The sequence below is a fragment of the Carlito syrichta genome, unplaced genomic scaffold, assembly GCF_000164805.1.
Source record: "Carlito syrichta isolate Samal-C Ts95f unplaced genomic scaffold, Tarsius_syrichta-2.0.1 Scaffold273773, whole genome shotgun sequence".
Lineage (NCBI taxonomy): Eukaryota > Metazoa > Chordata > Mammalia > Primates > Tarsiidae > Carlito > Carlito syrichta.
The window spans coordinates 91,075-103,033 of NW_007217869.1; the positions used below are offsets into that span (position 1 = coordinate 91,075).

Consider the following 11,959-nt stretch of genomic DNA (forward strand, 5'->3'; position numbering starts at 1 on the left):
TGCCCTCCCATCATTCCTGCCTCCCCCCACCATCGCCGATGCTGCCACTCTTGGAACTAAGAGATGGGAGGGAGTCCCCGCGGGAGCGATTCCCGCCCCGACACGCCCTCTGTGCGGTGGCCTCCGGCCCTCGAGGTCGGGATCTCCCCCGCCCCTCGGCTCCTCGAGCGCCTTCTGCCCCGCAGCCTCCACCCAGCCCCGCGGCCTTCCTCCCACTCTGGGCCAGACGTCTCGGCGCTCCGAGCGCCCACCCACCGCCCTGGGCGCCGCGCCCCGTGGGCACTCGGCTTGGGCGCCGGCTCTGCGGCACCACGCGCCACGGCAGGTACCAGCCTCGCCCCGCCTCATTCCTGGCGGAGTTTCTGCAACCCCGCGTGCGTCCCGAAGCCGCGCGCCTGGGTAGGAGAGGCCGTCCGCTGAGCGCGAATGCGGACGCCCGGATTGCGCCGGGGGTAGGGGCCCCGTCCGCCCTCCCGGAGCACCCCGGAGTGGCCGGACTCGGGCTGAAGTCCGGGGCTTCTCCCGCGGGCCGCCCTCCCGGCGCCCCTCGAGGCGGTGGCGCTGGCGACGCCCCTGCCCTCCAGCCGCGCACCCGGCGGCGGTTCCCTCTCTCTGTCCTTTCCCGCCTTCGTCTCGCTCTCGGCTGCCTCCTCCTCCGTTTCGTGCCCCTTCGTCTTCTCCCTTCTTTCTTCTTCCTGGTCGCCTCCTTCCAGGACAACCTGCAGTTTCCCGGGCCTTTTCATCTTCCTATCCCACTCCCTTGGTTACTTGAGCTCATTTTCTTTTCTTTTTTTTTTTTTTTCCTTGAGTTGGAGTCTCACTCTGTCACCCAGACTGGAGTGCAGTGGCCGCACCCAGCCACCGCAGCCTCCTCTGCAGGGCTCCGGCGATCCTTCCGCCTCAGCCTTCCGAGTAGCTGGAACTATAAGTGCACGCTACCATGCCCGGCTAATTTTTGATTTATTGTAGAGATGAGGTCTCGCCGCCCAGGCGGGTCTCGAACCCGTGGGCTCAGGCAATCCACTCACCTCAGCCCCCCAAAGGCGCGGGATTACAGGCTGAGCCACCGAGCCCAGCCTGATCTCATTTTCTTATCTGGTTCCTACATGGGGCTCCATCCCTCTCCTTCCCACCTTCCACTGTCCCCTTATCTGGCACCGTCTTCTTCCTTTCCTCCAACTCAGCCTCTCGGGAGCCTCCCTGGTGCTTACGCACCCACTCCTGCACTATCGGACCCGCTGTTGCTGGGAAAGGCACCCCCACACACACACACACACATACACACACAGACACAAACACACACCTGCCACAGTGGAGATGTCTCCTTACTCTTGGGATACATGGTATACTGTGACGCTGTGGCACTATAGGGCACCCTGTGCTTTCTGACCAGGAAGGACGTGTCATCTTCCTGTTGGGTTACAATTAATAGTAATCATACTTCACCATAGCCAGGTGTTGGCCATTACAGCCATTCTAACACACAAGTGTTAACTTGGCGAGACCTCATCTCTACAATAAATCAAAAAAATTAGTGGGCGTGGTAGCATGTGCCTGTAGTTCCAGCTACTCAGAAGGCTGAGGCGGAAGGATCGCCAGAGCCCAGCAGGTCGAGGCTGCAGTGGCCAGGAGCATGCCACTGCACGCCAGTCTGGGCGACAGAGTGAGACTCCAACTCAAAAAAAGGAAAGTCCTTCTGTCCCAATTCCCTCCTCTCTTTTCTTCTAACTTTGCCCAATTTTGGTCTTCATAACTATTTTTCAACTACTATAACAGTTAGCTTCTCTGCATAACGAACCACCCTAACAGTCAATGGCTTAGCAATTCCAGTCATTTTCAGCGTTGCATCCGTGGACAGTCTGTGGTCAGCTGATCCAGGCTAGGCCTGTCTCATTCATTCATCTGTGCAGCAACCTAGAGCCCAGCTCCAGAATGGCTTTGGATCAAGAGTCTTCACTGAGGCTCTCATCCTGGAATGAGTGATCTGGCTCCACCATGTCTATACAGTGTAACCAACAGAAGCACAAGAGGCCAAGAAACGCACAAGGCCTCTTGAGGCTCAGGGCAAGAACCAGCGCCCGCTTATTTTCAATTCATTCTAATGGCCAAATCAAGTCAGTGGTGGATTCCAGAATGAGAATAAGAGAGTATTGAAAAGTTACATGGCAAAGGCCAGGAAGACAGGGAGAGGTGGAGAATTGGAGCCCATTACACAACTGCTATGTATTACACACATAAAGAAGGTGCCCAAATGGTAAATGTACAGCTTTGGTTTACACAAGCTGAATACATTCTTACAACCTGTATCCCACTCAAGAAAGAGATCACCAGCATACAAGGAGCCCCTTCCTGCCTCCTTACATGGTCCTCCCAGAACAACTACTACCCTGACTTCTAATGCTGTACAATAGTTGTGTTTGCTTCTGAACTTTATATAAATGGAACGTATGGTACCTCTTCTTCACATGTGTTTTAATAATACCTGGGATTTGTCTTAATGAAGGATGGTAACATATGCAGATGCAGAAATGACTGTCTTAAAGGAAAAGGCTTATATTCACAGATCCCCATACACAGGAGACACAACACACCGCCTAAGACCACACCGGCAGGGTTTGTCAGGAGGTGGTGGGAGAGGGGGGGTGTTGTCAGCTGGACAAGAGCCTTTATTGTGGTTTCTACAGAAAGGAATTAGCAAGGGATGGTCAGCAGGCTTGGGACTAGCTAGTCTAAATACTTCTAGCAGGCTCTGGGGGAGAGAGGATGTCCCTAGTTTTTACCTAGGCTGGGCTGGGAATAGCAGCTGAGTGTCAGAGCCTGATCTAGGAGGTGGATGGGACTGGGCTCCGGATTGGTTGGTTTGCATATGAAAAAAATCCGCTTGCAATCTCCAGCAATTAGCTAGCTCTGGGAGATTCCAGGAAGTCATGCTTTAGATAGAGGTCGGAATAATCCATTTTTAGAGTGAAAGCTGCCTTCTTTTTTTTTTTTTTAACAGAAGTAGTCTTCATTTCCTTATGTTGCAAATAAAGCTGGCTGAGTTGGTCACTTTCTGGTGATGAGTCGAAGAGACCAAATCCCATATCCTCGTCGGACTCCTCCAATTCTTCCCTGGCTTCAACCTTGACTGCAACTGTGATGGCAGCTGCCCCAAGGGCGGCAGTCGCAAGGGCAGATGGATCAGCCAAGAAGACCTTGACCTTTCCAGCAAGGGGGAAGGTGTAATCAGTCTCCCCAGATAAAGCCAGGATTCATTTCTACCCGTTGATAATAGAATGGGGTACTGATGCCACAACTGGATAACCAATCTGCAAACACTGGCAACATGGCAGACACCCTCCAGGAAGTGAAAATGCAGAGTTTCCACTGTGATGGCGAGCATTCAGGGTTATAGCTGCTGCCTTTGGGGAACACCTGCTGGATGATCCACTCAAAGGAGACCAAGGAGATGTTCAGCAGTGTGGCTTCACTGGCTCACACTTTGTCTCTGGTCTTAATCAGCTGCACATCACTCAGGATTTCAGTGGTGCCTCTCGTGATTTGGGTGGTGATGCCTAAAGCCTGGAAGAAGGAGGTCTTCTCGGGCCCCAGGCCAGTGTTCTGGGCTGGCACAGTGACTTCACATGAGGCAATGGCACCACATTCGCCCAGATATGAGGCAGCGGTTTCTCCAGACCTGGGCCTTGTGCTTGGTGTTCTTGCCCATCAGCGGATGGATCTTCTGTGTCTGTGTGGAGCCCACATTGTCTGCTCCCAAAAGGAAGCATTTTGGATAGTCATCCAAAAGTTGGATGATCTTAAGGAAATAGTTGGACTTCCAGGTTGCCCTGTCCTCCCTTGGGCATCACGGCAATGCGTCACGGATTGCCACACCGGGTTTAAAGACGATGTCACTCACACGAGGACACCTGGTGAGAGGAGAGAAAGCTGCCTTCTTAACAAAGCATGAAATCCGTCTTCAAAAGGTTCAAGATGATCGACAAGTTGTAGCCTACCAAAAGCCCAGCACCATCTAAAGGAAGACAATTAAATCCAGATAAGTAACAATGTAGCCTTTATAGTATCTAGCATTGCTACAATTACTAGATACGTTGCATTAGCATCTGACGCCAACTCCTAGAGTTGAGTCACACCTCACAGGTTAAGGACACGGTCCTCCTTGAGACTTCAGATGTTAGCTGCAAGTTCAGAGAGTTTTAGGCTACCTGGGCACTGAACAGCTAGCTAAATATTTGGGAGTCCCCACTTACCCCTGTTAACTAAATTACCAAACTCTGTAAAATATTTAAAGAGGTTTATTCTGAGCCAAAGGTGAGAGGACCATAAACTCCTTGCACAGTCCCAAGGAGTCCAAGAACATGTGTCCAAAGTGGTTGAATCACACATGAGCTGCATACATTTTTAGGGAGATACAGGTGACACACAAGACATAAATCAATATATGTGATGTCTACATTGGTTGGCCCTAGAAAGGTGAGACGTCTCCAAGCGGGGCTTGCAGGTCATAGGTGGGTTCAAAAATGTTCTGATTGGCAATTGGTAGTGAGTTAAGTTCTGTCTAAAGAATTTGAAATCAGAAAAAGAAATGCTGAGTTAAAGTAGGAGGGGTTTAAGAAGCTAAGGTTTTAAGGAGCTTTAAGGAGCAAGCTTCAGAGAAAATAGGTGGCAAATGTCTTCAAAGGTAACTGGTTCCTCCAGGAATCTCTGGGGAAGGGATTCTTGACAGATGCAAATTTCCCTAAAAGATTTACAGGGTCACTTCAAAATATGTCAAAGAAACATTTTGGGGTAAAGTATTTCTATTTCCTTTAGGGCCTGCTATCTGTCATGTGATGGGAGACCAGAGCAGGGTGGAATTTGGTATTTATTGCCACAGAGTCTCTCGGTTTATGTTAATACTGATCAAGTGTTTCTAAAATTCCATAAGGGAGGGGTAACAATGAGATACATCCAACCTCCTTTTCTCTCACAAGCTGGGATTTCGTTTTTCACATTTTCTTTGGTCCAGAGGGGGTTTGTTCAGTCAGCTGGAGGTCTTAAAATTTTATTTTTGATTTACACCTTCAAACTTGATACATCACTACAACAACTCACAGAACTCAGGAAAACACCATATTTATTATTACAGTTTTATTATAGCCAAAAAAAAAAAGATACAAATCAGAACCAGCCAAAAGAAGAGATATATAGGGTAGGTCTGGGAGAGTCCCAAAATGAAGCTTTCTTGTCCCTTCCCTGAAGAGTCAGAATACACTACCTTCCCAGCACATCAGTGACAATATGCAGTGCGTTACCACCCAGAAAAGCTCACCCAAGCTTCATTGTCTAGAGTTTTTATTAAGGTCTGTTTGTAAAAAGATGCCACACTCTATAAAATATTAGAGATAGTTTATTTTTGAGTCAAACTTGAGGGTGTAAGCCCGGATATACCCATCCTCAGGAGGTCCTGAGAACATGTGTCCAGTATGGTCCAACTGGTGGCTTGGTTATTTACAACTTTAGCAGGGTGGAATTTACAAGAAACCATAAATCAATACATGTGAGATTCTTGTTGGTTTGGCCAGGAGAGGAGGGATATTTCCAAGTGGGGGCTTGCAAGTCATAAGTAGATTTAAAGATTTCTTGACTAGTAGTAATATGTAGGCTGTTAGGATATGGATAGGGAGAGGGTGGATGGGTGGAGAGGGGTGCAGCACCGCTAGAGCTGGCATGCCAGAGATGCGCACTGGCAACCCAGAGATCTGAGTAATGCAAAGAATTGCAACACACAAAGAGGTAAAGAAAGAAGTTTATTTTAAAGTAAATTAGAAAGAGAGAAGGGAGAGAGAAGATTCACCTCCCCAAGGTGAGGGAGGGAGCCAAAGCCAGGAAGCCTGCCGATAACCATAGCTCAAAGAGCACACAGCCACACCAGATTAGTCACATGATTGCTGCCATGGTGTGGCTTATCTGTGTCACTTAGGTCATAAAGGGCTAATGAGGTTAATTCGGGAGTTTGGGCCTGGGGGGTTTCTTTTGCAAGAGACTTGTTAATCATTTGCAATTCACAAACTCCTTGACCAAAGGTGGTCATGTTATCATTTCATGACTTTGGCCAACCAAAGGGTGATCTTTGACCTTCAACCTTGGCAAAGAACCTAAAAGTTTACTAGACATTATTATGCTAAACCATGAATTGAAAGGCTGGTCTATCCTGGTCTTGCATCTGATGGAGATTTGCCAAGGGGGGATGGGATAGGCTGCTGCTTGTCCTGCAGTAGAATGTCTGAACACTTTCTAATGGTTATGCTGAGGCAAAAAGACTAAACTAAGAATAAGCTAAGGTTCTTCTAGGTTTCTATAGGTACGATCTTTCATAGTCCTTATTAGGAGATAAGTTGTTTTGCTGAGATGAAGGGTGGAAAGGCTCTAGGTTTGTTGAGATGGGGTTGAAGTTAAGATGTTTTGCTGACATTTTTATGCCTAACCCTGAACTGTACCCCACATCTTTAAAATAAAAATTTTTTAAATTGTCAAAAAGATGTTTTGCTGAGTTCTTACCACATGTGACTCCCCAACCTCTCAGTTAGGAATTTGGATAAAAGAAAAAGTTCAGATTTCACCCTCAGGTCTCATTGTGAAGAGATAATTGACTGAATCCTCAGCCAAGTGATTGAACTCAATCACTACCCCTCATCCCACTTCAGAGATCAGGCTGATATCATGTGACCTGAACCCTCTAATCTCATAGTTAGTCATTCAAACCCAGTTAGCCCCTATTCTGAGTCATCCGTTAGCATATCAAATCGGGACCTACTATGAATGAGAAAGACACTCCAGCTACTCAGGAAGTGCCCAGTATTTAGAGGAAAGTTACCAGGAACTGAGAACAAAGGCAGCCAAACTTTTTATTCCAAGAATTTAGAGATTACTCCTCAGGACCTGGAACAAAGGCCAGACCTCTTTTTGAGAAAAGTTAATTCATATATATGGAAAATGTGGCACATAACCAAGAGTAAGATCAGTTACGGGAAACTGACCTAGAAATGACAGAGAAAAAAGAATTAACAGAAAAGTACGCTAAAATGTCTATTTTAAGTATGCTTCATATGCTACAGAATTTTTAAAGATGAACATAATGGAAAATATCAGAAGGAAACTTTTTAGGATAAAAAATGTTTAAAATTAAAAATTCACGGGATATGATGAAAAACAGACTAAACACAGCACTAGAACATATTGATAAATTTGTAGATGCAATAAAAACTATCCAAAAGAAAAACACCAAGAAAAAAATAAACTGAATTTTTAAAAAATGAATGGAGCCGGGTTTGGTGGCTCAGCCTGTAATCCCAAGCCTTTGGGAGGCTGAGGTGAGTGGATTGCCTGAGCCCACAGGTTCGAGACCTGCCTGGGCAGCAAGACCTCATCTCTACAATAAATCAAAAAATCAGCTGGGCACGGTAGCGCATACCTGTAATTCCGGCTACTTGGAAGGCTGAGGTGGAAGGATCGCTGGAGCCCAGCAGGTCGACACAGGGGTGACCGTAAGTGTGCCACTGCACTCCAGCCTGGGTGCCAGAGTAAGAAACACCACTAGTTTTTGTATGTTGATTTTTATAACTTGCAAATTTATTGAATTTGAGTTCTAACAGGTTTTTCTGGGATATCTTTAAGGGTTTCCTTATACTATATCATGTCATCAGCCAAAAAATATATATATATACAATTTCACTTCTTTCCTATCTATATGGATGCCTTTTATTTTATTTTATTTTTCTTACCTAATTTCTCTGCTAGGGCTTCCGGTACTATGTTGACAAGGATGGGCATCCTTGTATTGATCCTGATTCTAGAGGGAAAGCTTTCAATTTTTCACCACTGCGTAGAATAATAGCTGTGGGCTTGTCATATATAAATTTTATTGTGTTGAAGTACATTCTTTTTGTACCGATTTTTGAGAGTTTTTAACATAAATGTTAAATTTGATTTTGTCAGATGTTTTTTCTGCATTCTTAATGTGATATATAGCATTTATTAATTTATGTATGTTGAAAGATCTCTGTATCTCTGGGATAAATCCTGCTTGATCATGAAATGTGCTGATGAATTCAGTTTGCTAGTTTTTTGTTGTTGTTGTTGTTGTTGTTGAGGATTTTTGTGTGTGTTCATCAGGGATATTGACTTGTAGTTTTCTTTTCTTTTAGTGTCCTTGTCTGACTGTGGGATCAGAGTAATGCTGGTCTTGTAGAATGAGTTTGGAAGTATACCCTCCTCTTCAACCTTTTGAAAGAGTTTGAGGATAATTGGTATTCGTTCTTGAAATGTTTAGCAGAATTTTATAGTGCCGCCATCAGGTCCTGGACTTTTCTTTGATGGGAGTCTTTTTATTGCTGATTCAATCTCCATACTTATTTTTGGTCTATTTAGATTTCTCTTTCTTCCTGATTCTGTCTTTGTAGGTTTCAGCTTTCTAGGATATCATCCATTTCTTTTTTTCTCCCTACTTAAATTGAGTATTTATACTTTTCATTATTGAATTGTATGAGTTTGAAAATATATATTCTAGAATCTAGACCTTTATTAATAATATAACTCGCAAATATTTCTCCCATTTTGTGGGTCATCTTTTAACTGGTAGTATTTGCAACACAAAGATTTTTAGACTTAACGAACCCCGATTTATCTATCTTTTCTTCCGTTGCTGGTGCTTTTGTGTCATATCAAATAACTATTGCCTAATTTAAGATCATGAAGGTTTTCACCTGTATATTCTTCCAAAAGTTGTATAGTTTTGACTCTTACATGTATGTGTATGATTCATTCTGAGTTAATTTTTGTGTGTGGCATGAAATAGGGGCCCAGTTTCACTCTTTTGTATCTGGATATCTAGTACCAACACTATTTGTGGAAAAGGATATTCTTTTCCTTTTGAATGATCTTGACACTTTTGTTGAAAATCAGTTGACCATAGATGTATGGATTTTGTTTTGGACTCTCAATTGTATTCCATTAATCTGTGCATCTGTTTTTATGTTAGCACCACATTGTTCTGATTACTGATGCTTTGTACTAAGTTTTTGTAACTTGAAAGTGTGAGTCCTTCAGTTTTTTCTTTTTAAAAAATTTTAATTTTATTATAGAGTTGTGGGGTACAAGTGAGGTTTGCAACATAAGTAGGCTGCGTGCAGGTGAAATTTGGTCTTCTAACTGGCTCTCATTCCCCCAGTGGTGAACTAGGTACCCTGTGTGTTGTCATATGCCCCTCACCTTCCTCTCTCCCTCCCTCTTTTAGCAGTGCCCAGTGACTGCAGATCCCTCCGTTGTGCTAATATGATTAATGTTCAGGGTCTACTCGTGAGTGAGAACATGCGGTACTCAGTTCTTTGCTTCTGTGATAGATCACTCATTGTAATGGTCTCCAACTCCATCCAATTTACTGTGAAGTCCATGATTTTGTTCTTATTTATGGCAGCGTAATACTCCATTGTGTATATGTACCACATTCTCTTTATCTCGTTCACTTTCAATGGGCAGTAGGGTTAGTTCCATGTTTTTGCTGTTGTGAATAGTGTGGCAATATTGCAGGTGTCTTTTTTTGTAGAACAATTTATGTTCCTTTGGGTATATTCCAACAGAGGGATTTCTGGATCATCTGGAAGGTCAATTTTTAGTTCTTTTAGAAATCACCACACTGCTTTCTGTAGAGGTTGAACTAGTTAACAAAGCTTTCTCTTTTTTTCTGCACCCACGCCAGCATGTGTTGTTTTTTGACTTATTGATAGCCATCCTTACTGGAGTTAAATGGTATCTCATTATAGCTTTAATTTGCACTTCTCTGATGATTAGTGAGGCTGAGCATTTCTTCATGTGTCTGTTGGCTGCTTGCATGTCATTTTTTGAGAAGTATCTGTTCATGTCCGTTGCCCACTTTTTACTGGTTCTTTTTTTCTTCTTCCACTTTGAGTTCCTTGTAGATCCTTGTTAGGCCTTTGTCAGATGCATAATCTGCAAATTTTTTTTCCCATTCTGAGGGTTCTCTCTTCACTCTCCTGATGGTTTCTTTTGCTGTGTGAAAGCTTTTCAGTTTGATGAGGTCACACTTGTCTATCTTAGCTTTTATGGCATTTGCTTTTGGAAATTTGGTCAATAATTCCTTGCCTACTCTGATGTGCATAAGGGTGTGGAAGGATAGAGCCCAACATAGAGTTTGTCTGGCCTCCTTAAGCCAGACAATAATTCTTTCCTGAAACCCCGAGCAAGTCACAAGATATTGAGATTAATATCTCCTAAAGAATGTGTCTTTCAGCTATCTGACCTGCCCCTCCTATCCATCTGATCATCAGGGAGGAGGCAGTCAGACCCCATCACCATGGTAACAGTGATGTGACTGGCCCACCCATCTGCCTGCAGTCATCACTGTGGTGTCAGTACCTGTGCTTACCTGGCCCCTTTGTGGTATCGTACAACAGACCACCACCCAATCACCTTAACAACCTGCCCCCATCAAAGGGAAGTTTTAGAAAGTATTCAATCTCAAACAGCAGTGACCATGGTTTCATTAAGCTCTGGTCCAGCCGTGTTGGCTCTTTGAGCTCCGGTCAGGCTGTATTTTCCTAAGCTTTGGCCTCTCCTACCTTGGGGAGGTGAATCTTTTCTCTACCTCTCTCTCTCTAATCTACTTTCTAAATAAACGATATTTTCTCATCTAATTCTCGTGCAATTCTTTGCATCTTTCATGCGGCACCAAATCACAGACCCCTGACCTGACCTGACCTAACATTTTGGAGATGAGATTTTGCCTCATTCTCTCTCACTCTCTTTTCCAACCCGAGTCTCCCTACAGGCAAGGTGCTTGGCTCTCTTTCTCTGATGCTCACTCTTGACTCCTATTGCCTGCGATGAGCCACATCGAATGCTCACTCCCTGTTGTCTCAGCCTTTTCCAGTATGAAAGTGTCATCACCGGTCGGGCTCGGTGGCTCAGCCCGTCATCCCAGCACTTTGGGAGGCAGAGGCGAGTGGATTGCCTGAGCCCGTGGGTTCGAGACCCAACCGGGCAACTTGGCAAGACCTCGTCTCTACAATAAATCAAAAAAATTCACCAGGCGTGGTAGCACATGCCTGTAGTTCTGGCTACTTGGAAGGCTGAGGCGGAAGTATCGCCGGAGCCCTGCAGTTCGAGGCTGCGGTGGCCGGGAGCGGCCACTGCACTCCAGTCTGGGCAGCAGTGAGACTCCGACTCAACAAGAAAGTGTCATCACCAGTGAGTTTATGCGCTGCCCTAACCCTTGCTAGGTCTGAAAGCAAGTCCAAAGAGGCTACTGTCCCCCTCGGTGTAGAAGCACCCTTTCCGCTGTGTAGAAGCAGTCTCACCACTGCCTGTATCTCTTTTTCTGGCCCCCTCAGGACCACTCTCAACACCAGTTCTTCTGTCCATGTGCCTCCCTATTCCTTGCTAGGGGGTCTTTAAACACGACCTGAGAGGCTTGCTTCTGTCTCCTCGGGGAGCTCTTTTCCCTTGGGGCCCAGGGCCCTCTGCGGAAGGCTTGGCCAAGTCTCCCGAATGTGTGTGTTGGAGCAGCCCTTGCTGGGGCCTGAGGCCCTCTGTGCTTCAACAGTGCTGCCTCTGGCGGGCCGAGGAGATGAAGGAGATGCCCTTGCTCACCTGTTACTCACATGCTCAGGTGATTCCATCGATCCTCTGCTCGGGCTGTCGGCCAAGGGCATGGGTCATTTCTTTCTTTCTGACTTCCTAGGGTCCGTTTCTGTTTCGTTTTGTTTCTAAATCAGAGTCTCACTCCGTCGCCCGGGCTGGAGTGCAGTGGCATACTCGCAGCCACCGCAGCCTCGACCTGTTGGGCTCCGGCGATCCTTCTGCCTCAGCCTTCCAAGTAGCTGGGACTACAGACACACACCAGCCTCATTTTTTGGATATATTGTAGAGACGAGGTCTCACCAAATGGCCCAGGCTATCCCTT

The 11,959-nt window shown here is 45.6% G+C and overlaps 1 pseudogene; it reads right to left on the reverse strand.

Moving 5' to 3' along the window:
• Window positions 1-2,819: 2,819 nt before the first annotated feature.
• On the reverse strand, window positions 2,820-11,708 carry LOC103254234 (annotated as a pseudogene).
• Between the last annotated feature and the right edge of the window lie 251 nt (window positions 11,709-11,959).